The sequence below is a fragment of the Zootoca vivipara genome, chromosome 2 (assembly GCF_965207765.1).
Source record: "Zootoca vivipara chromosome 2, rZooViv2.hap1.1, whole genome shotgun sequence".
NCBI lineage: Eukaryota > Metazoa > Chordata > Lepidosauria > Squamata > Lacertidae > Zootoca > Zootoca vivipara.
In genome coordinates this window covers 73,261,040-73,287,613 of record NC_142584.1, presented here as the reverse complement: position 1 = coordinate 73,287,613, position 26,574 = coordinate 73,261,040, and positions in this window count along the sequence as shown.

Here is a 26,574-nt window from a genome sequence, read left to right as displayed (position 1 = left end):
GAAATGGTGAAATCACACCAAAGTCACATTTTGGTTCACCATCTTGATTCAAAATGGAACCTGTTGTTTAAATGTTGACAAGCACCACTGTCCACACATCGGGAACCCTCCTGCTGAGTTTGGTGATAATATCTGACTGAACCTATACAGGTGACTGAACCTATACAGAACAAATTGACTTTCCAAAATATTTAGTAGGTATGTATTTGAAGGCACCTATTCAGTATCAGAACCCAAAGGAGGAACACTTCTGTTTGTGCTCAGTATTAGAGGATTGTAGAGCTGTAAAAATATGAATTAATTCCACCCTACTTTTTCAGTGCAAATCTACACCAGCCTAATCATAAGGTTAGGCCTTCAGGATGGTGTTTGCACATGAAGCCATGAGCTTTCTGAACCTAAGCGGGTCTGGACCTGGATGGATGGCCACCTGGGAACCTAGGATTCCATGACAGAAGAAAGGTGCTCCAATTAATTCAAAGACAGAATCACAACATTGTTTGAATTGCTGATGCAGTTCAGTTGAGAAGGTCCATGGAATACTGATCTTCACTGTAAACATATACTGTTTTCAAGAATACTTAAATAATTTACTGTACTTTCCCATTGGTAAGATGCCCCCTAATTTTTGGGACTCAATATTAAGAAAATGGGGGGAGATAGTCCAGAATGGGAGGAATGCAAAAGAAAAAGAAAAGAAAAAAGCCTCACCCAAATTCCAAATGCTTGCAATTGAACGCAACACAGAAGCCTCCTATCCTATTTCCGATTGACACCAGCAGCCGCCAATCACACGCCCAATTGCTGCAGCAGAGCCCAATCACCAGCAGCCATTGTTGTAGCAGTGACCAATTGCCAGCGGACATTCTCTCAGCAGCAACCAATCGCAAGCGGACATTGTTGCAGCAGCCTATCACCCACAATAACACCAGTGACAATCTACTACTCAAGACAGAAATCATTTCCACCGTCCCCCCTCTGCACTACCCATGTATAAGACTACCCCAATTTTTAAGCATTGTTTTAAGGTAAAATACATTGTCCTATAGACGGAAAAGTACAGTAATATCAAATTGTCGATCTACCAACAAACAATATGCAAATTCTTATCAAGATTTGCCTTCCTGTACTGGACGATTAAAATATTTGAATTGTAAGTATTTGGATTGAAATAAAATACAGTACCGGTTTTTAATAATAAGGACATTTCAGACCAGTCAGTGTAGCAGATATCCCAAGTGAATTGGTGGAAATAATGATTAAAGTTGGAACCAGTCAACTTATAGAAGAACAAGTCTTGTTAAGAATCAGCATGGCTTCTGCAAAAGGAAAGATCTGCCTTATCAGCATTTGGATTTTTTGGAGAGTGTGAACAAGCATCTGTATGATTTTTAATTGCATTTTTTACAGACACTCTGAAGGAAGCTAGTGAAACACTGGTGGCCCATGAACCACAGTTTGGGAACTCCTGCAGTACACTTATAGCTTCTGTCTGTCACAGAGGACTTCTTACATAGCTAAGTAGCCATTTAAGAAAAGGACAGGATCCCTTCTTGACTGCTAATTCATTAAAGAAGAGAAGGTGAAAGTAAATACATATTCTCACAATGGAAGGAAGTATGCACTGGGATTCCTCAAGGATCTGTATTGGTGCACTTTATTCCTAAGCAACCTGAGGTCAGGAATTGCGTGTTCAGACCCAGAGACCTACCCCCTAAATAAATTCACACATGTCTCAAATTTTGCTTTGGTTTTTGGCCACAACTTTATTGATTACAGAGAGTGAGTGGTTGCATAGGCTCTGGTTCGACTAGTTCCCTGCACCCTTGCAGGTAGCGCTGATCCAGGGCACCAGCATAGATCAGCCTAGGGTGAACACCTGGATAGGCGGAAAGCCAGGAACAGACCATGTCCGCCACCCAGATGTCCCCCTGGACTCAGGCAGAATTTAGGCCACAACTTTATTGATTACAGATGTGCTGCCTCCTACTGCAGGAAAAACATGTGTTCTGGACAATTAGGATGTCTAGATCAGACACCCCCAAACTTCGGCCCTCCAGATGTTTTGGACTACAATTCCCATCTTCCCTGACCACTGGTCCTGTTAGCTAGGGATCATGGGAGTTGTAGGCCAAAACATCTGGAGGGCCACAGTTTGGGGATGCCTGGTCTAGATGGACAGGTAGCATAGACAGGGTAATGGTTCTCCAACTATAAGGCAGAGATTTCGACTGAACCAGCCGAGCCGTTAAATAGCCTTTTTCCTTAATTGTGGCTTTTTTGTTTCTTTAAACTGGCAGAGTAGTTGTTACAACTAATAGTTGTTTAAATAGCACCTATTTAGTGCCGTAGACAGTAATAAACAACAACAGCCAAAGAAGCTTACATTCTTAAAATAGACCAGAGACAAAGGGATGAGCAAAGGGAAATGAAGTAACAGGAATAAATGTAATTTTAATGTGTGGTTTCAACTGGTAGAGTATGAAGACATTAAAAATATTTATACTGGCATTTCAAATTAGCACTTATTTGTGGAAAGCATGGGACTGATCTCCCAAATCTGCCTTTTAAACTTAAAATATTGACAGTGGTGTAATCAAAGTCTTCACATTTTACAACCAGTTTCCTGAGGCTGTCCCTTAGAAACCTATTAAATGTGAACAAGAAACTAAATCCCAGTGTCCCTGGGTGGAATTAAAGGGCTGAGCACAACCCTGTTCTCTACTGAGAATCTTCTTCATCTTAGACATAAAACTGTCATATTATCCTATTGGCACCTTCTGGGTCCTAACATTTGTGGCTATCATTTACTTTGGATAAAGCATCTCATTTTAGCACGGGGGGGGGGGGCTGGCTAACATTATTAAATGTATATAGCTACGACTTTAAAGTGTAACCATTATTTGTATGTCATGTGTTTTCGACTACCAAGACAATCTGTCCAAATATGACTTATTTATTTATTGTATAACTCTGTGCCACCTTTCTGCCATGGCACCCAAGGCAGTTTAGCGTTTTAAAATACTAAAACAAAAAATGGTACAAAATACAGTCCTCTGAAGTTGACTGAATGCACAAAGTCTTTGGCTTCCTCACTTTTGCCAATGTACAGAAACAGACACAGGTCTTAAGTACACGCTTCCCCTCCATTTACCTGGGGGTTATGTTTCGTGTGCATAAGTGACATCGTATAGAGTGGGGGGCACCCCCTAAAAAGCCTCTAATTGCCTATTTTCTCCGGTTTTCCAGCTTTCTCTCCACACAACTCTTCTTCAACTAGAGTTGAAACTCTGGGGGTGGCTGGAGGCCGCGTGGAAAAGAAGCAGGAAAGCTGCTGAGCATGGAGGCTGAGTGGTCTAAACAAAGCCTCACTGGCGCATCAGGTCTCTCAGAAGCTTTGTCTCTCCACACCGACGTCCTCTTTGGGCTCTGGGGAGTGTCTCCTCGTGAGTCACAAGGACTTTCTCTCTCTCTCTCTCTCTGAAATATTTATATTCCTTTTATAAGATTAATAACAAAGACACAAACAATAAAAAATAACAATAAAACAACACAAAACAGAACAAAAAAGACAGAATTACGAATCTTATCATATTTCTATTTCAATCATTGTTATGTGGACTTCCCCAAGTCCCTCCTATCTGATTTTCATTTCCAAATCCTTTTTAGAAATTTCATATATCATATTCTTGAACATTTGTATACAACTTAACCATTCTTAATAGAATGGCCTCACCACCAATCCCCTGGCTCTGAGATTTCTTCTCTTGGGGGGGTTCCCCAGCTGGTGCCTCTCACCACTCTCCTCCATGCATCTAGGCACTCATTTTTTCAGTACTGTAGTTCAAAATGTTGTATTGTTTTTCTTTAACAATAGGGAGTTGCCCTGTTGGTTGAGCTATGTTTTACTTTAAAGAAGTGAAGCCAAAAAGGAGGAGTGTGGTTTGAGGAGGAAGCCAGGGGCCCACTGATATCTTGTGTCCAAGGGCCTCCAGAATCTGCCCAAGATTTTCTGTCTTATGATTCTGCATAGCACAATAGTGAATATATCCTGTTGCAGAAAAAAGAAATTGTTAAGGCCCTGAGGATAGGGGGGAGGAGGAAGTCAAGACGTGCAAATGCTCCAGTGATGTGGTATCAGTAAATTCTGCTTGGTATTGTGGCTTCAGTCAATTCCGCTAGCAGCATTTCATCATCAATCTGTACCTTTACTTTGGTACCGATAGGGAGAAAGGATGCTGTAGGTGTATTGAGCAAAAAAATTGATTCTGTGTGCTTTCCTGAGTCAAGGTGAAACTATTAGGCTCCACTGATGGTCCACTAAAGGCAGTGTATATTGAATCAGTCTATTGATCCATCCAAAATTGTCTACTTGTGTGAAGTGGAAGGCTGGTTAGTCCCACGCCATCTGTTTCATACCGAGACTTATTAAGGAGTATGAGAATTTTGTTGGAAGGCGTCGATAATGTAGGCCTTTAAAGTCCATAATAACAAAAAAAAGGTTACACAATGCTGCAATATTACTGTAAGTCAATGGTATCTTCTTGCAGTTAGAAGAGTATTTTACCATGGGCATCTCTGGGAGGATTCAAAACCAATCATTAATGCTGTCATAGACTAAAGCAGCCTTCTTTAACCTGGTGCTCTCCAGATGTTTGGGACAATAGCTCCCATCAGCCCCAGTCTGCATGGCAATTCACATTTACGCTGTTTTATCACAGAGTGTATGTAACCCAATGTAATGGAGTGTAGGTCAGTAAGACTGAAACCCTAACTTACCTGGGAGTAAGCCCCACTGAATTCAGTGGAATATACTTCTTAGTAGACATGGTGAGGATTGAAGCCTTAGTCATTCTATAATTGGAGAGTATGAGATATATAAGCTAAATTTTGGATTGTTTAAAATGACAGGCAAGAACAGGAGTACCTGTTGAGCAGCATGCATTTCCCTCATTAATGAATGTGGCCAGATGTTTTATGGTTCCCAGATAGTGAAAGGTAAACATTATTTTGTTAGTGTTATTTCATTTCTTGATGTAGATTCATAATTATGCTATTTATTAATTTAAAATATTTATTACCTGCTCTGTTGCAACAGCAATCCCAGAGTGGGTGACATAAAAAGTTAAACTGCAACATAAATAATAAAGCAGCAGGAATAAATAGATCATTCTCAGCTACTGAAAAAGCTAAAATAACAACAACAAACAGGCCCTGAGCATAATATTCAGCAGATGCCTGAGCAAAAAGATTCATCTTCTGCTGGTGCATAAAAATCCTAAGAGTCCTGCCTCAGAGGACAGTAAATCCCATAATTGAGGTGCCGCTACTGAGAAGGCCCTCTTATGGGTTGCTGTATAGTGTATCTCAAATGACTGATGTACCAACAAGTGGGCCTCCCACATAGATTTTATTTATTACAAGTATTTATAAACCACCCTTCACCTAGTGATAGATCTTAGTTAAGAACATTCCCCAGATTACAGCCCTGCTCTTTCAGAGGGAGTGCAATCCCATCCAGAACAACTCATCCACCTAATTCCTGGATCTAGAATCCACCCACCCACTAGGCCTCTGTCTTGCTGGGATTTAGCCTCCTGCCTATTGACCGTCAATTATTTGAACAAGCTGTAGCTCAGTGGCAAAGCACATGCTTTGCATGCAAAAGATCCCTGGCCTCTCCAGGAGGAGCTTCTTTCTAATCCCTAGAAAAGCTGAGTCTACAACTAAAGGCAAGTATTTGGTGTAGACAATACTGAGCTAGATGAACCATTTTCATACTGGAAACTCAAGCATATAATTTGTCCATATATAACTCAACAAATACTGGAAAGGTTTTTTTCCCCCATCCTCCCCATTTCCCATCACATAACAATTCCAAGCTCTCTCTCTCTCTCTCTCTCTCTCTCTCTCTCTCTCTCTCTCTCTCTCTCTCTCTCTCTCTCTCTCTCTCTCTCTCTCTCTCTCTCTATCTCAGATAGCCATACATTTAGCAGGGGTGGGGTGGAGGAGTAAAAAAAGGAATGGTGAGTTTCTTGCAAGATTTAATCTGGAAAACACATCCCAATTTCTTGCTTCACTTTTACCTCAATGAAATTTTCTTAAAATCTCCTGTCAAGACCAGCTGAGTGGCTGACTTTAAATGGTATTTCTATTGGTAAATCTATTTCTGCAGTAGCTGAATAATAAACATAAAGCAAATGTAATCTTCACAGGGTAACATGCTCAGTATAATACGAGGTGATGGCATGCATTTTCCTGGAGCTTCACAAATCCTCACTGAAGTAAGCTTAGAATGCTGAATGCGTATCTGATTAGAGCAAGAACCATCATCTCTTTATACATAGTTACTCCATAAAATGGAGATTCATTTTATGCTACATAATAGTTGGAGGAGACCAAATGGCTATACTGTACAATTCTCTGATTAATCTAAGAAGCGGCTATTCAATCACATGCTACTCACAACAGAAGAGATGGCTATTCTAATGATTTTATTTATTAAATTTATTTACTACCCTTTATCCCAAGATCACAGGGCAGTTTCCAGCATAAAAATACAAATGAAAACATTAATTATCTATCATAACAACAACAACAACAACCCCATTAACAACTCCTCCCAAAATACATTTAAAAGACTATATGTTTATTTTGTTTTAGTTTTAAAAGGCTAGAAAAACCATGGAATGTACATACAGATGAGCTTAAGCAACTGCTTTTCAAAGGAAGGGGTGGACTTCGCTGTTTAGTCCAATTCAGGGATAGCCAATGGGGCTGGACTTCAAGATGGCCAATGGGAGCCATTATAGTCCAATTACACCTGGAGGGCCATGTTGGCTGCTCCAGGTCTAGTTTCTCTGTTCACTTGGATCTGCTCCAAGGAAGTGTCCATAGGGGTACCAATTTGTTCATTGAGTTTGTTTGGTTCCTTATGGTTGTTCATAGGCTACAGTATAGCAAAGTTCTCAGGGCGGCTCATGAAGTACAAATACAGCGTTAAAACAGAGAGAGTAATATGCAGCGTACAGCTTAAAAAAAGGCTTTAGAAGAGGCCTTTGCTTGCTGTCAGCACCTCACCTAAGGTACCATGTCTGGTGAACCTAGCTGGATAGGGCAAGCATAGACAGACATTTAAAATGGGATACGCCTTCAGGGAAGAAATAGGTAAACGAGGTTGGATGTTTCCATTATATCAGCAGTATGAAACACCAGCTCATAAATACTTAAAGCTCCCGAGGTCCATATAAAAACATTCAAAAGTAATGAGATTCTATCTAAATAACGTGTAAATAACAGTGTGAAGCTAATCTTGATGTAAAACACTAGTTAGGGCTCTGCAAACATTGGTGATGGTAATTAATAACAAGGAGGTCTTTAATTAAATACATAAAGCATTAACTTTGGGCTTTATTAACAAATCATTATGAACCTAATGGAAAAGATAAAAGGTGAGCAAACGTTGCTATAAAGGTCTTTCTGCCCTGGTTGAGATATTAGCAAGGAAAATTTCACTGAATAATATTATGATTTTACTGAGCTGCATAGAACCTTAGTTATCAAATTATATCTATCACCACATCTTTAGACCTTGAAAGTGAGCATGAAATGAAAGTTCAAGCTCTGTTATTGTCCTTCTAGTATTTATAGTACAGATATTCTGGACCTCTATTCTTTGAGCTACTAAGCTTAAATGCTCTTGCAGAGGAATGACTGTTGTTCCCTACACTGCAATTTAACTTCTACTGTATATTAGGCAAAGATAATGTAAAGACTCTATTTGCAATCAAATAGGCAGTGAATTTTAAGCCATTTTAAAGCCGTAAAGTTTCCGAATCTCTAACATGTATTAATTTACTGCATATTTTATTTGATATTCAAAGTTATTAATACATTTTAAAAGCAAACTACGAATAAAAATCCTGATGCTATCTGTTTTAATGAAGCACAAGAGGAAAATAATATCTACTCTGTCACTTTTAATACCAATTCATCTTGAAGTTTTAGTTAATTATTTTTCACAGTAGTACACCCTTGGACAATTGAAGTGTTTTTCTCCATTACATTTTCCTATGGAGAAGTCTTACTGGATTTGACAGAATAAATCAGTATGTGTCTCTAACAGTTAATTAGAGTATACTCTTTAGAGAGGTATACAGCTGAACAGTGGCATCTCACCTGCTGATTTATTTTAAAGAATCCAAAATGTTGTTTGGGTGATCCTAGTCATACAGTTTGAGACGGTAATAAACAAAATTCAGCAGGGAGTACTGCATTTATCAGGAACAGCTCTTCAGAAGAGGCTGCATTTTAGAGATAGATTAAGCATTTTGGTGAGGCTGTGCCTATCTCTGCCCCCGACACGAGCCCTTTTGGGGGGCAAATTTAAGCAAGCTTTGATTCAAGGCCCTTCAGTGCCGAGTAGACCACGGTGGAGAGAAAAGTGATACAAGAAATAATTCGTTTGAAATGGAAAACTAATTTATATTTTCTTTGTAGCCCTATCCTCCTCATCTTTTGGGGACACTTGAAATATTTCATTTTCAGAGCCATCCTAATGTCGCTTTACACTGGGGGAGAGAGGGAAATGCCACTGCTATGCTACCAGAATGGACACTGCATCCAATTCATGCCCAGCCTGGGATGGAGGGGTGGGGTGGGGTGGGGTGGGAGAAAATGCATAATTAGAAAAGGACAAGAATGGTGTATAAATGGAATACCTGCTCACAGTAACCTTGGCAGTGCTCATTAATCAGGGGCTGTGCTGCCCCAGTTGCGTGTGAAGACCTTTAAACCTCCCCCTGAAATAAATTCAGACAAGACTCAAATTTTGGTTCGGTTTTTGGGCAAAAAACCAAACTTGATTACAGCAAGTGAGTGGTTGCATAGGCTCTGGTTCGACTAGCTCCCTGCACCGTGGCAGGTAGCGCTGACCCAGAGCTCCATCGTAGGTCAGCCTAGGGTGAACACCTGGAATGACAGAAAGCCGGGGACATGCTATGTCAGGCATCCCCAAACTTCAGCCCTCCAGATGTTTTGGACTACAATTCCCATCTTCCCCGACCACTGGTCCTGTTAGCCTGGGGTCATGGAAGTTGTAGGCTAAAACATCTGGAGGGCCCAGTTTGGGGATGCCTGTGCTATGTCCACTACCCAGATGTCCCCCTGGACTCTCTCAGGGTTGACCAAACCATTGAGCCCCTAGATTCCTTTAACGGAATACCCCTTCGCATAGGGATGGCGAGAGCGTTCCCCCATCCCTATCACCTGAACCAGAGCCTATCCACAACCTTACAAGTTGTGACAATTTGCTACGCGGCAGGTGAAACCCAAATGACACCAGCCAATCAGCCAAGTGGGGAAAATTCCTGCTGTGCCCCTGTCCCAGTGATAGATGACACACGACGGCATAGCAAGGTCAAGCGCCCAAGCCCTAAATATAGGGAGAGGTGAGCAGGTGTTCCGATGCACTGACTAAGAGAGAAAGCTCAGGGTCACGTGCATTGGCATATATTGATCCCTTGATCCATTTTGGCTAGCATCCCCATTGGTCAGAATCAACCCAGCATCAAGGGACCTACCAATAGGGTGTTGTGGCTGACCCATCATACCCACCCACAACACAAGGGTTTGGTTGCCAGGTCTCACTGCAACACGTGCCCTCTTTAAGGGAGGACCCGATTCACCAACACACAAGAGGAAGCCAATAAACCCACCATGATGAGGCATGCCCCCAGCACATACCATAAGCACAAAATGCAAGATGATGCGCTGGTGTCTCAATTCTATCAGCCTCAGTGGCACAGCCAGCAATGATCCCATTATTCCTCAAGTATCCCTAAAAGCAGACATTCACATGCCCCTGTGCTCATCACATTACTCCACTACACACACACAAAGGGTAGGAAGGAGAAGACACACAACACGGCACCCAGAGAGTTTCCTGGGCAGGAGACCTTCACAAAGCACACCACACAGAGTTCTTTTTGGCAGAATTGGATGAAACTTGCAGGATTGTTAGCCCCTTCTAAGACCTGCTTAACTTTCCCTCACCTTAGCCCTACCTTAGCTTTCCAACACATATCTATGGAACTTAGAATACTGTACTTAGGTTTGACTGGACTGTGCCCCAAGTCTTTCTTTTTTGCTATTTATCTGCTGTGGTTAATTGAAGTCTGGAGACTTTAAATGTGCGAGTTTTTTTGTTTTGTTGTTGTTGTTGTTGTCGGGTTGGGGGTGGGGGAGAAAACCCTGACCCTGCATTCACAAAGAATAATTTCAGATAAGAGAACCAATTAATTTGGTAGCTCATTTTTGTAGACTTATTTCCCATAAGCATACAATTGTGGCAACTACAGTTTCTCCTATAATTATTCATGAGTCTGGGCCAACACATTTCTCAGAACTGCATCTTGGGATTGTTTAATCTGACAAATAGGGAGCCTAAGATTGTAGTTGCACACAGGCTGCCAATTAAAAACAACTTTCTTCCTTTCTTTTTCTTTTTCAAAGTAGCTGCAATCCATTCCATTATAGTCATTAAAATGCTACAACCATAACTGCTCCGCTGCTTGGAAGTGAATATCTAGTCTAGAGAGATACTGGTTAATAAATGTACATATTGTGCATATGGTGGGTTTTGCTACTGATTGTCTTTTACACATGGATGGGAATTAGGGCGCCATCTTGTCCCCTGCTTCAGGCAGCAAAATGTATCCGGTCTTCCCTAAAGGCTCTGTATTTCTAGAGCACATTTCAGTCGATCAAAGCAACTCACATACATTCTCTCAATGAAGAGGACTCTTAGGGTGTCTCATAACTGTTGAGTTACTTGGTTCCCATGGCCACTTTGAGCAGATTTCCTGTGAATTCCGTCTTTTAAAACTAACTTCTATTCATCCACAGAGAATGGCATAAATATGGATCCAGCTATATTGCACTGAGGATACGAACTGGAGCATGTCGACAGTGAATTATAGGTGGCACTATATAAGTGAAAGTGTCCTTCCATATATCCTTTATTTTAGGCAGCAGAGGTGTTCAAATTACCAAGAGCTGAAGCAGAAACTGTTCCACAACAAATAAATAAATAAACAGATTTGTTATTCAGTCCCTAAGGCGAATTTTTGCTTTCCCCCCTGTCTTCTTTTGACAGTTTCCCTCAAGTCATTGAAAATTGGATGCCCAAGTATGTTTGTCTGTTCTTGTTTGATAGTATTTTGATACATGGACCAAACAGCAAGAAAAAACAGAAATCTGTGTGAGTCTTAGCATTCTAGTTTAACATGCATGGTAGAAGCTGCATACCCAGGAAGAAAGAAAAAGCACTGTTATTTGCTAGGTATGGATGGAATTGATGAAGGCAAGGAAATACCACTGAAATTGAGGGAGGTTTACCTCCAATGAAGCATGTTTACGATGAGCTGGGTTACACGGTAATGATTTGGGATACCGAGCATATGATTTTTGCAGAATGTTGTCCAATTATGGAATTGGTAAACAACAATAAACGCAGCCTTGTCAGGCAATCTATCTGCCTGCACACAATTCCAGCTGCGTAGCAGAGACTGTCCGGCCCACTTACGCTGCGTTCCTCTGCTTAAAAGTCCATAAACTCTTCCTTCTGAAGTTACTCTTTACATTTATTACTCTGTAGAAGGAGTTTAAAGGGAATGACAATATTGGGGAATATTTCCACGTGCCATCAAAATCTATAGTCTGCTAAAGCTGTAGATGTATCTGACTTTGTAATATGAATAGGCAATTCACAGTGCTGGGTGGGATTAAGTAGATCCAGAGTTTGGTGTCTGTACTTTAGCAAGGTGATAGTCCTTGTGAAATTTAACAGATGGACATGTGGAGGAAGCTCTCCCAAGCACTAGCAGCATATGTTCCAGATGAAAGGCTTAGCTCTTTACTTTGATCATCTCTTTCACCCTCCCTTCTATAATTTTCATATCTGAAACAAACAGGTGCCTGTTGCTGATGTTGAGAAAGGGAAAAACGAGCTTGTGAGTTTTCCCTAGCTATACCAGAGACACCGTGCCCACACCAGAGACCATTTGAATGTGATTCAGAACCTGAACAAATCTGTTAGGAAGTAACTTTCCCCATGAATAGAATACAGTGGTACCTCTACTTACAAATAACTCTACTTATGAATTTTTCTACTTGCAAATGGAGCTCCGTCCGCCATCTTGGATGCGGTTTAGATAGGATTTTTTCTACTTACGAATTTTTAGATAGGGTTGCTTCGACTTACGAATTTTTTCTCCCAATGCATTCCTATGGGATTCGACTTAAAAAAAATTTCGACTTACAAATGTGTGTTCGGTATGAGGCATCCTGTATTACATGGTTGAAGGAATGGGTCACACTTAAAGATACCGACCTCCTGGACCTCGAGGGGTTTAACAACGTATTTGGTTGGCACAGTTACCTTTGGTATGAGAAAAAAATGGGACATAAAGGCTTTATAACCCATGTAATTAGGAAACCACTATATGAGGTTTGGGTTAGAAATAAACATCTCCTAGAAAGGAAAACCCCAAGGTGGCTGTCGCCAACAGAGGTCCTAAGTATAAAAAAGATAAATATGGAGGCAAATTGGCTACGGTATGATGACATCCTTATAGACTCGAAAGAAGGCTGGAAAATTAAGCCATACGAACAACTAAAAGAAAAAGGAATAGGATGGCTGCAGTATCATCAAATTAATGCCCTGTTCATGAAAGATAGGAAGAACCACGGATTTGAAAACAAAAAATCTAAATTCCAATTAGAATTAGTGGAAGGTAACGAGAAACTACTGTCCAAAATGTACGACCTTCTACTTGAGTGGCACACGAAAGACGAGGCGACAAAAGAATGTATGATTAAATGGGCAGTGGACCTAGGCCATAATATAAATATAGATCAATGGCAAAAGTTGTGGAACCACCAGATTAAGTTCACTGCCTGCGTAATATTGAAGGAAAACATCATGAAAATGATGTACAGGTGGCATCTCACGCCCGTCAAATTGGCTAAAATATATAAAACAAACAATAAGAAATGCTGGAAATGTAATATAAAAGATGGGGATTTCTACCATCTCTGGTGGACGTGCAATAAAGTAAAGACTTATTGGGAATTAATCTACAATGAATTAAAAAGACTATTGTGTTATACTTTCCCAAAGAAACCTGAAGAAATGCTGTTGGGTATACTGGGGAGGGAGATTAAGAAGGAAGATAAAAACCTCTTCATGTACGCCACCACGGCAGCGAGAGTTATCTTAGCTCAAAGGTGGAAGACACCAGAGGTTCCAAATGTAGATGAGTGGAGAGAGAAAATGACAGAATTCTTAGAGTTGGCAAAAATGACAAGAAGACTAAGAGACCAAAAAGAACAAAGGTACCGAAAGGAGTGGAATAAGTTCATGAAATATTTGAAGGATTATGTTAAATGATTAAAAACACTAGTAGAATCACATTTAAAATACAACAAAGAATTATAAAGCCATTGTCCACAAAAATATAAGTAAAATTATATGTTAAATACAGGTGAGAACAAATGGAAGGAATATATACAAAGGGAAATCCTAAGTAAGATAAGGACAGGCAAGAAAGAGTATGGCACCGAAAATGGTGGAATTGGAAATAAAACCAAGAAAGAAAACATGAGGAAGTCCAGTTCGAAAGAACAAGTGGAGAAGATGAACGTTATAAGAGAAGTAAAGATAAATACGACACAACCAAATTTTGATTGTATAAATGTAAGTTTATTCAAGAGGTGCACAGACTTGTATGTTTGCTTTTATTTCTGTATATGTATTAATTTTATTGCTGCATGTACCTAACTCAGAAATGTTTAAATAAAAAATGATATAAAAAAAACAAATGTGTGTTCGGAACGCATTAAATTCGTAAGTAGAGGTACCACTGTATTTAAAAAAGTAAAGGTAAAGGACCCCTGACAGTTAAGCCCAGTTGCAGACGACTCTGTGGTTGCGACGGTCATCTTGCTTTACAGGCCGAGGGAGCCGGCGTTTGTCCGCAGACAGTTTTTTCGGGTCATGTGGCCAGCATGACTAAGCCGCTTCTGGCGCAACGGAACACCAAAACCAGAGCAGTGCATGGAAATGCTGTTTACCTTCCCACTGGAGCGGTACCTATTTAGCTACTTGCACTTTGATGTGCTTTCGAATTGCTGGGTTGGCAGGAGCTGGTCCGAGCAACGGGAGCTCACCCCGTTGCGGTGATTCAAACCACCAACCTTCTGATCAGCAAGCCCAAGAGGTTCAGTGGTTTAGACCACAGCGCCACTCATGTCACTGTATAGAATATATTCATGTACAAATCATAGTCAAACCTCCATAGGCACCTCCCCTCCAGTTCAAGGGCAGAACTTAGCCCACATGACTAGTGGCAAGAATCTGGATGGTCTCAGTTATGTGTCCTGACCAACAGGCAGAGCAATAGGTGCACCCATTTCTCCAAGCGGAAAAGCCAGATTCAGGAAATGTCTGTTTGCATGTCGAGACTCAGTCAAAGACCATGCATACAGCCAGTCATCTGAAGGGCAATGGAAGGACTGAAACCTCTGGTGTTGCAATTATGAAAGAGGATGTCCTTCAGACTAAACAGTTACATCAGATTGAGGGTTGAAAAGGAAACCTTGGGTGGATCTAGACACAGGAAAAACCTGCTACAAATAAGTCAAAAATTTTCTCTAGAGAAAAAAATCTAGAAAAAATTCTCTCTATAGAGAATAAATCTCTATGGAAAACCCTGTTTTAAAATTTCCTACTCTCTGGCGCCATCTGGAGTTGCTTGTTTATAGTGCATTCAAACCGCTGTGTCTTTAGTGATGTAGCTGAGTCGCTTGATGCTTACTTTCCGATCACTATTGAACATCCGATCACTATTGAACATACTGTATTGCTCTGGCAGATAGTTGAACAATGCAAGATGCTATGTTGATGACAAAGATTTATATTGATCCATTCCAATCTGGTTTCTAACCTGATTTTAAGATAGAAACAGCCTTGATACAGCAAGGACTGTATGGGGAGGGAATGCAACCCTGTTGGTTTTCCAGGTCTTCTCTGTGGTCCTTGATACCATCAGCTACGGAATCCTTCTGGGTTGTCTCGCCGGAGTGGGGCTGAGGGAACACCGTGCAGGCTGGCTTTCACAGTGCAATCCTTTCTGAGAGGTGAACCTTGAAGGTTATGCTGGAGATCACTGGAGTCCCATCAAGGTCCCGTTCTGTCCCCTATGCTTTGAAGCACCTGCATGAAACTGTTGAGAGAAGTTGCCTGAATGCTTGCGCTACAGTGTGATCAGTATGCTGATGATATGCAGCTCTATCTCTCGTTTCCCCAGGTGTCTGGGAAGCAGGTTTCAGAAGGATGAGAACAAGCAAGCTGAAGTAGAATCAGGTGGGGAAATCTGCTCATCTGGATGTAGGGGTACAACTAGTGTGGAATCAGCTTACAGTCCTCCTGAAGTTTACAGCGCCTTAGAGGGTCTCCAGGACTCAGTGATGGAGATGCAGGTAACATCACTGGCCCTGAATACATTCTATCAGTTGATTGGCCAGCTACAGCCCTGTCTTGAAAAAGCAGACCTTGCCACAGCGATCCATGCCTTAGTTACACCCAGACTGGTCTCCTGCCATGTGTTCCATATAGGCCTTCCTCTGAAGATGGTCCAGGTGCTTCAGGAGGTGCAGAATGCAGCTTCTCCTTTACTTGTGGGGACTAAGCAACATGATGCTGATTCTGTACTAGCTGCATTGGCTGCCGCTGCACTTCTGAGCCCAATTCAAAGTGTCGGTTTCTACTTTTGAAGCCATAAATGACATGGGGCTAGGTTACTTGATGGATTACCCACACCCATAGACTCCTTCTCATAGGTTCAGCTATGGAGACCCTGCTTGCAATAAGGTCCGTCTGGCTGGTGGATACAAAACACTGTCTTCCCAACCCATCCTTATGGCTTCCCTCCCATGGGAAGTGAGCCTGGACCTAGCACTGTTTTTCTTTAAAAAATGTGTTCCAACAATCTGATTGTTTTTACATCTACTTCAAACTGATACATATTGGCCCAGGTTTTTAAGTTGTGACTTAACTGTTGTTGCTATTTTATCATTTTACTGATGACTTTTAAATTGAATTGCTTGATACTTTTGTTATGATGGATTTCTATTTTATCTTCCTAATTTGTTTTATGATGTCAGCTGCCTGGAGAGGTCTGTATATCATCTTGAAAGGCAGCATATAATACATAAATAAATTCTGTAAAAGAAAATCCAACTGCCAGTTGTTGTTCTGGTTTTTTTTGTGTGTGGCAATTCTGAACACATAATCAGCTGTCATTCCTTAGGCTCTGATTGCCACATGAAGGTTGCTGGAAACATCTCCATGAGCTTGCAATAACACGTTAGAGGCATTGTATATAGCTGCTGCCATACAACATCATTCTTACTGGCTTCCAAATGGCAGTCATTTTTTCTTTTCCATTCTGTATTAATAGTTTATTGATTTTCTGGCAGCCAAAATGGGAAAAGTCAGCCCTTAGAATTTAGAACAATTCCTTATAGAACAATTCCCAATCTTTCAAAGGATTGCTAGGGGGAACTGCAACAGAATGTTGCTGTATGAAGTGCTCCTGTTAAGTACTCCATCCAGGATACTCCATTCCATCCCCTCTCCACCCTTATTTCCCATTTCCCCCCTACCTCCAGCAGGTAGCCAGCATTCTATGCCACTGAGCATGCTCAGTTGTCATTTACCTCCCCCGTTTATGGTTTCTTCCTGCAGATACCACTGTCTTGTGCGTGGATGGTGCTGTTTTGGCTACCTAAGTATGAGGACTTGGAGAATTGTGTTCCTTATTAGTATGTACTAGTGATGGGCCACCTCAAAATATTGCACTGTATCCCTGGTATGCATGGGTACTTGAGCTTGTGGCTGGGGAGGGGGGGAAACCCAAGTTAGTTTGTGCTGCATTGTGGGTCTAATTTAACGTACATTAAAAAAAAGCAAACATTAGAAGTGCAATCAGTCTGTATTAAGTACTGTGGGCAGTTATAGTTCCTGACATTGGGGACATCTTAAATTGCTTCTGTGTACCAGAAAATGACCTATCCAGACAATGAGGAGGTTCTCTCTGAACTTCAACAAAATCTCTTTGTGTATCTTCCACCCTCCTCCCTTTCCAGCCATTCTATGCTCTCTACCATTTGGTCTTTCCAAGTCTCTCAATAGACTTTTTTTTTGTATTCTTATGGGGCTGTTTTGGGGTTTCCCCCTATGGTCTCCATAAATATATTTTGTACTTGTGCAAACCTTGGGGTTCCCTTAGCCTGCCTAATCCTCCCTCTTGCGGCACCCTCATGAACTTTGGAAGAATGCATGTGATTATGACCCGAGTCCCCTGCCTATTCTAGAAGCCTGATGTGAGATGTCAGAAACCTAGAACTGGGAGCAAAATAATCCTCTGTGTTTGAATAGTTCACCTTTGGCTATTAAGAGGTCTGCATGGTCACATAATACAATTTGATTGATTGCTTGACTGTTAAGTCAATCTAAGAAATGGTCTTGTTCAAAATTATGCCTAGGAACAAGAGCTTGCGTACTTCATTTGCACACACCGAAAATCAACTGCTTTGATTTCTTAATTATGCACGTTCTCTGCATTTCCTAATGTTGGTTTTATCATCAACGTTATGTACAGAGGTGTATAACTTACGGAAACATTGTAATGTCCACAAAAGCAAATGCTTCCTGCCCCCCCCCCCCGCCAGCAGAGAACTATTAACATAAAATTATAAAACTGTTATCAAATCATTTTTTGTTAAATTACTAAAGGGCAAAGGGTGGTGGTGGGGAAATAGTTTATCAGTCATCTCAACATTTACTTGCATAAGAGTTACTAATATTTAATTAATGAACTCTTCATTCCCCTTGTTCATTTTCTGCTTTCTAAGCATTAGCGCATGATGGGTATTTCTTAGCAACCGATGCTTAAGCAAAGGGCACCTCAGTTTCCACAGTATAAATGTCACATGAAAGTAGGTGCAAGTAAAGTGATTATTCCTCACCATTTCACTTGCTGGCGTATGTGGGCCTCATACAAAATAAACAGGCTTGTTCTCTGCTACAAAGGAAAGGCACCAGAATTGCCTGCAGGCATTCATTTTGCTGCGAATTTATGGCATGACTATAACATTTGCATTAATCCCAGTATCCATAAATGCATTCACAAAGCATCCATAAATTTATTCTGAAAGTATTTCACTTTGCTCATACAATTTACATTAAGATCCATGCTAGCTTTACACATCATAATATGCTATTCTTTTCTCCCATTTTTCTCTTGCCAATACGTTGCATATTTTAAAGCTTTGCTAGACTCCAAGCCAGCAAGGAACTGCGCGGCTCTATGGCAACTGCCACGTTTCCACTTTTTCATTTACAAATCAGTAACTAAATTCTCATTAAATATTCTTAAGCAGTCTGTTCAACATATGTTTCTCTGGGTATCAGCACTTATAAGGGGGGAGCAAATTAAATCAGTAGTTAAATTTACTTCCTAATAGCTGAAGATATCTTTGAGACAGAATAATTTTGTAAATTAAAGAATATGAAGGGCTTCCCAGAGTTATCCATCTCCTTAAACGAAAATAAAATATAAATTAAACTAGTCTTGATCAAAGATGGATGCTCATTTTCTTGTTTAAATTGGAGCAGCACTGATAAATTGTACACAAAAGGCTGGCTGAGTAGAAAGAGTGAACACTGAAACACCCCTCCCCCCCAGCTATGGCTTCTTTTTCAAATCTTAAGCATTCCCCCACTTATGAAAGTATCTATGCTTTTAAGCAGAAGGCTCTTTTTAAGTAAAATACATTGCAACTCTATGAATGTTTACTCAGAAGCCCAGCAGTGTTCAAGATCTCATTTAGGATTGTGGTCTTGCAGCACAATTTTATAGATGTCTGCTTAGAAGTAAACCTCATTGAGTTGCTCTTCCACTTGGGCCTCTGATTGGCCCATTAGAAGCCAACTTACTGGGTGGGAAGTTCCGCCCCATGGTCAAGACACCTGGGGGGAATTTCCCAATAACCAGTGAACATGTGCATTCAGCTTCCAGGGGAAGACAGTAAGGGGCCGTGACCACTGCCCACTAGGAAAGCAGTGAGCACCCAATGGGTAACCTCCCTGTGAACAAGTCTAGGTGAATGTTCAGTAAACGGCAACCAAGAACTGAAATAATGATGTAATGAGTCACAGAAGAGGAAGCTCGGCATGTGCAGCTTCTATGGTGCTAGCTAAGCATTGTCCTGCTTTAGCTGTTTGTAAACAGTGTGACCTGCTAACCCCTGCTAAAACACGTGCAGTAGTAACTTGATTTGGAACTATAGCTCTGATTTGTCATCCCAGCAAGGAATATATTGGTTTTGTTGCTGCCTCAGGAAGATATAATGGCCTCCTGTATATAAATGTTTCCTATATCAAGAAACAGGACTTCCGTTTCTGTGAGGTCAAGATCCTTCGCTTTTGTTCTGCTGCACCTGCAGTGATGCTGCTCAGCGTCAGGTATTTATTCAACTTCATGTCAGATGTCTGCTGTAGTTTCTAGGTGCAATTTTTCCCTCCACCTCAGAAAACAGTTGCTTGACAATAGCAGCAGCGGCAGCAGCAATAACAACAATACTAAGCATTATTCTATCAGAAATGCTTTCAGAAATCGTGTCCTCCCTCAAAGAGGGCATGTGTTGCGGTGTGACTTGGCAAGCGAACCCTGGGTACGATTGGATAGCCACAACACCCTATCAGGCGCGTAGCAAGGTAGGGGCAAAGGGGGGTGGGCCACCCCTAGCTCCAGTTTGGCAGGGGCAATGGTACGCTAACCAAACCTATCAAGGGACCTATATATGCCCATGCATGTGACCCAGAGCTTCCTCTTTTGGTCAGTGCATCGGAACACCCGCCCACCTCTCCCTATATTTAGGGCTTGCGCACTTGACCTTGCTATGCCATCATGTGTTGTCTGTCGTTGGGACAGGGACACGGCAGGAATTTTCCCCACTTGGCTGATGCCACTTGGGTTTTGCCTGCCGTGTAGCAAATCGTCACAACTTGTAAGGTTGCAGATAGGCTCTGGTTCAGGTGATAGAGATTGGGGAACACTCTCGCCATCCCTATGTGAAGGGTATTCCATTAAAGGAATCCAGGGACTCAATGGTTTGGTCAACCCTGAGAGGGGTTGTGCCCGTGCCTGAGTCCAGGGGGACATCTGGGCAGTGGACATAGCATGTCCCTGGCTTTCCGCCATTCCCACCCTAGGCTGACCTATGCTAGTGCCCTGGGTCAGCGCTGCCTGCAAGGGTGCAGGGAGCTAGTCGAACCAGAGCCTATGCAACCACTCACCTGACATAATCAATAAAGTTGTGGCCTACATTCTGCCAAAAACCAAACCAAAATGTGAGTCTTGTCTGAATTTATTTAAAGAGGGAGGTATAAAGGTCTAAACACGCAAAACTGTCAATCCAGATAATGCCAGAGGTGCATACAGTCCACATACTTGTTGGATGAGAGGGACTCCCTTATTGATTGATCGCCACACTGGTTCCCAATGCCCAGCTTTTTCTTAGCTATTACCACTGCCTTCCCCTCAGGGAGTTTTAAATCATGATTGGATGCTGCTTTCAATATTAATACTGTATATATTAAATCACCGTTGTACGCATTCAATATTAATTGAATAGTGCACTGTTCTTTTATTACATGCTCCTTAAGGAATTCTTATGAAAAGGCTGTTTATAGACATTTTAAAAGAAATATAAATATTAAATTCAAATATTATGGTTTAGTGCTGGGAGCTGATGCAGCAAAAAGAAATAAAGGAGGAAAAACCTATGTCAGGATTGGAGGGACATAGCTACAGGTTTTTAAATCTAGAGCCAAATTCCTAGACTTTGTGGAGGAGAAGCATTTTTTAAACATGAGATTCCCATTTCCTTTGTGAATTTGGGAGCATACTTCTCCCTACACCCCCCCTCTTCTTAAACACAGCAGTTTTCCAAAATGGAAGTATAGCATCAAAGTTAATTAACCTTCACTTGCCCTTGTTAAATCCAAATTTGTCTCTAACCAGAATGCACTGCCTTATAAGAAGATACAAGTGCTGTTTTGTATGAAAACCGTGAGTTTTAAAAGAGATACGTAGTTTGGACAATGTCTCTTGCAATCAATTTGCAGCAGTTTGAAAACAGTTACTTCACAAGGCTAATAATAAAGTGCATGGAAGAATAGTTTCACAAATGGTAGCATTTGCACATGTGTCCATATTTGTTTTACAGATTTCAGCTTTTTGCACTCGTTTGGTACACCCAGGCCCTGTAGTAGCGGAGAGCCTCTCATTCAAGGCCAGACCCACTGACTGGGCAGAGTCTGAGACCTAATTTTTAGTATTATGAAAAGCCAGGAAATTTCTAGTTATTTTATTTATTATTGCTGTATTTTTACGATGGTCAGTGTGGAGTGACACTTGTGTGATTTATTTTGCCTCAGGTGCCAAAATGCACATTCCAAAGGGTGGATGCCATGACTGAGCCTGCTTTGTGGAGGCCATGGTTTTGAGAAATTATTTCCTGACCTACCAAAAGCCTTTGTCCCCCCCGCCTCCCCCCAGTAAGTCACCTGCCTTTTCTCAGTGAAGGTTTGAATAGCATGGTCTTCTCAAAGATTCAGAATCATAGACACACTTACTTGGGAGAAAGCCTTATTACTATTGTTGTTGTTTATTTTTAATTTTGAAATATGCAAATCCAAAACAACGAAGAAATCCCCTCCGAAGGAACTGAAAGAGTGACATTATGTAATATTTACAGGTAAGTAGCCGTGTTGGTCTGACGCAGTCAAAAAAACCCAAAACAATCCTTCCAGTAGCACCTTAGAGACCAACTAACTTTGTCATAGGTATGAGCTTTCGTGTGCATCCACACTTCTTCAGATACTTCTTCAGGTGGTATCTGAAGAAGTGTGCATGCACATGAAAGCTCATACCTATGACAAACTTAGTTGGTCTCTAAGGTGCTACTGGAAGGATTGTTTTGTTTTTGATTATGTAATATCGACCCTATTTGAATGCTTTCTTCTTTTCTGGTTATCAATCCTTGTGACAGCATTCTGTGTGTAATTGTAGGTGAAGGTAACGAATGAAATAAAGCAAAACCAGTTATCACTTAAACTGTGGAGCCCTCTTGGAGCCAGCTTTTTCCCTTTATATTATTATGATAAACAGATAAATATATAATGTTGCCATAGATAACATAATCATATATAGAGTTCTAAAAACCAAATACAGTCTAAGTGTTCATCTTCATTTATATAGAATACTGTACTTCGTTTGCTCTACTATTTAAGGACACAAAGAGATTGAAAATATATATATTTATATTTTATTTACAGTGGGGCTTCTAAGTACATGTGTATGGGATTGTGCTATTAAGAGGGCACTAAGTGAGTTGCATATCTTAGGCACACAAAAAGCACCCCATAGTACTGTTAGTACCCCCCCCCCCAAATTGGCATCTAAGACGAACCACAAAATGGCATCCGCATCCCCAACTAGGAAGAAAGTGGGGAGTGAAGATTGACAACAGGAACAAAGGGTGAATAAAGAACTTCATCGGGATCCACTCTTCCTGTGGCTCTTGTTGCCTGAGGCAGTCACCTCACTTTGCCTCATGGGTGGGCCGGCCCTGGTTAGATATTTTAAAATGAAGGTATAAACTCAGAAAATTGTACTGTTCATTGTCATGCCTCCTGTACCTATTCAAGTTGCCATCGCCAATACTCCGGCCATTTTCATGAGGCTTCCTTCTATCTAATTTGTATATGACTTCTGGAGAGGGAGGGAGGGAGAGGGAGAACATTCTAAGGACCATATTTTTGTGATAAAACGACCACATTTTATTACCGTTTTAGTGAGTTCATCTTACCTGAATTATCCCCGGCATAAGATGTAGTGAGATAGTGATAGATTACCTTAATGAATATTTGACAAGCAATGAAACTGGGGGGAATATATTTGCTGGGCCAAATCACCTTTTAAAAATCTTCTCATTTTCTTTAGTGTTGCTTATTTTAACTGGTTATTTCAGATAGTTCAGCCAAAAAAAAAAAAAAAAGCTTTATCACTAAGCGCTTGCTGGGATGAGATTAGATGCAGAGGGCTCATTTGTGTTCCCATAGCACTCAAACAACACACAGGTGGGCGAGCTCATACTCTTTTTCTAATTGACCAACACAAAATATCATTTATATATGTGCGTAAACATTTATATACACGTCCAGGGAAAAGATTAGGAGAAGCCTTTTTTTTATTACACCCCAATATCCAAGCAGTGAGAGATGCCAGGACTTCCAGTGTTTACCCAGGCAGGGGCGTAGTGAGGCGCTACGACACCCGGGGCGGCAAATTGGCATGCACCCGGGGGGTGGCGGCGTTGCTATGTAATGGTGCAAGCAGACTTTTTACCGGGATGCTGGAGGCTCGGCTTGGGAGTCGCAGGGGTGGGGGTGCCATGGGAGTCACAGGGGTGGGGGTGCCATGACCACCTCCATTCCCCCCCCATTGTGACGCCCCTGTACCCAGGGTTCAGTTTCCTTGGAATGAAAGTCAATGGAGCTTGTGATGTCTTCAGGATAGATGGTTTTATTTACACATATATGTACAAACTGAGCATAGGATGTGAAGGGCATGCAGCATTAATATACCAATGGATCTTGCTTTCCCATTACGTTTCCTTCCAGTCCACCCCCCACAAAAGGGCATAATTTTAGGATCCAGCCCACAGAGAAAGTCAAACTTCTCTGTATCTCCAGCTTCTAGCCCAGCAAAAACTTACACACATACAGACCTTGCCTTCCAGTCCATTGTTCTCCTACCTAGGCTCTCATGGCATCAGCCTGCTTTGGTGGGGGAAACCTACATCCCCCTCCTGGAAGCTTCTTCAGTTGTCACTGTGGCAACACATCTTAATCTTTCAGATGCTGATGATAGAAATTGGTTGAGCCAGCTATTACCATTAGAAACTTGCTTGATCGGTTCAGCAGCTTTTCCTACTAGATTCTAAGCACCAGGGCTACAGAATCACAGGCCTGAAAGGTACCCAGAGATATCATCCAGACTGACCCCTTCAAACCTATAATCAATAAACCTGATTAAATATAATCAGATTAAAGGAACCCCCTATCTAACACCACTATCTTATAGTTGTTGTTGTTTAGTCGTTTAGTCGTGTCCGACTCTTCGTGACCCCATGGACCATAGCACGCCAGGTACTCCTGTCTTGCACTGCCTCCCGTAGTTTGGTCAAACTCATGTTCGTAGCTTCGAGAACACTGTCCAACCATCTCGTCCTCTGTCGTCCCCTTCTCCTAGTGCCCTCAATCTTTCCCAACATCAGAGTCTTTTCCAAGGATTCTTCTCTTCTCATGAGGTGGCCAAAGTATTGGAGCCTCAGCTTCACGATCTGTCCTTCCAGGGAGCACTCAGGGCTGATTTCCTTAAGAATTGATAGGTTTGATCTTCTAGCAGTCCATGGGACTCTCAAGAGTCTCCTCCAGCACCATAATTCAAAAGCATCAATTCTTCGGAGATCAGCCTTCTTTATGGTCCAGCTCTCACTTCCATACATCACTACTGGGAAAACCATAGCTTTAACTATACGGACCTTTGTCGGCAAGGTGATGTCTCTGCTTTTTAAGATGCTGTCTAGGTTTGTCATTGCTTTTCTCCCAAGAAGCAGGCGTCTTTTAATTTCATGACTGCTGTCACCATCTGCAGTGATCAAGGAGCCCAAGAAAGTAAAATCTCTCACTGCCTCCATTTCTTCCCCTTCTATTTGCCAGGAGGTGATGGGACCAGTGGCCATGATCTTGGTTTTTTTGATGTTGAGCTTCAGACCATATTTTGCGCTCTCCTCTTTCACCCTCATTAAAAGGTTCTTTAATTCCTCCTCACTTTCTGCCATCAAGGTTGTGTCATCTGCATATCTGAGGTTGTTGATATTTCTTCCGGCAATCTTAATTCCTGCTTGGGATTCATCTAGTCCAGCCTTTCGCATGATGAATTCTGCATATAAGTTAAATAAGCAGGGAGACAATATACAACCTTGTCGTACTCCTTTCCCAATTTTGAACCAATCAGTTGTTCCATATCCAGTTCTAACTGTAGCTTCTTGTCCCACATAGAGATTTCTCAGGAGACAGGTGAGGTGATCAGGCACTCCCATTTCTTTAAGAACTTGCCATAGTTTGCTGTGGTCGACACAGTCAAAGGCTTTTGCATAGTCAATGAAGCAGAAGTAGACGTTTTTCTGGAACTCTCTAGCTTTCTCCATAATCCAGCGCATGTTTGCTATTTGGTCTCTGGTTCCTCTGCCCTTTCGAAATCCAGTTTGCACTTCTGGGAGTTCTCGGTCCACATACTGCCTAAGCCTGCCTTGTAGAATTTTAAGCATAACCTTGCTAGCGTGTGAAATGAGCGCAATTGTGCGGTAGTTGGAGCATTCTTTGGCACTGCCCTTCTTTGGAATTGGGATGTAGACTGATCTTCTCCAATCCTCTGGCCATTGCTGAGTTTTCCAAACTTGCTGGCATATTGGGTGTAGCACCTTAACAGCATCATCTTTAAAAATTTTAAATAGTTCAGCTGGAATATCATCACTTCCACTGGCTTTGTTATTAGCAGTGCTTTCTAAGGCCCATTTGACTTCACTCTCCAAGATGTCTGGCTCAAGGTCAGCAACCACACTACCTGGGGTGTACGAGACCTCCATATCTTTCTGGTATAATTCCTCTGTGTATTCTTGCCACCTCTTCTTGATGTCTTCTGCTTCTGTTAGGTCCTTACCACTTTTGTCCTTGATTATGGTAATCTTTGTACGAAATGTTCCTTTCATATCTCCAATTTTCTTGAACAGATCTCTGGTTTTCCCCATTCTATTGTTTTCCTCTATTTCTTTGCATTGCTCATTTAAGAAGACCCTCTTATCTCTCCTTGCTGTTTTTTGGAAATCTGCATTCAGTTTCCTGTATCTTTCCCTATCTCCCTTGCATTTTGCTTGCCTCCTCTCCTCCGCTATTCGTAAGGCCTCGTTGGACAGCCATTTTGCCTTCTTGCATTTCCTTTTCCTTGGGATGGTTTTCGTTGCTGCCTCCTGTATAATGTTACGAGCCTCCATCCATAGTTCTTCAGGCACTCTGTCCACCAAATCTAAATCCTTAAACCTGTTCCTCACTTCCACTGTGTATTCATAAGGGATTTGATTCAGATTGTATCTTACTGGCCCAGTGTTTTTTCCTCCTTTCTTCAGTTTAAGCTGGAATTTTGCTATAAGAAGCTGATGATCTGAGTTACAGTCAGCTCCAGGTCTTGTTTTTGCTGACTGTATAGAGCTTCTCCATCTTTGGCTGCAGAGAATATAATCAATCTGATTTCGATGCTGCCCATTTGGTGATATCCATGTGTAGAGTCGTCTCTTGTGTTGTTGGAAGAGAGTGTTTGTGAT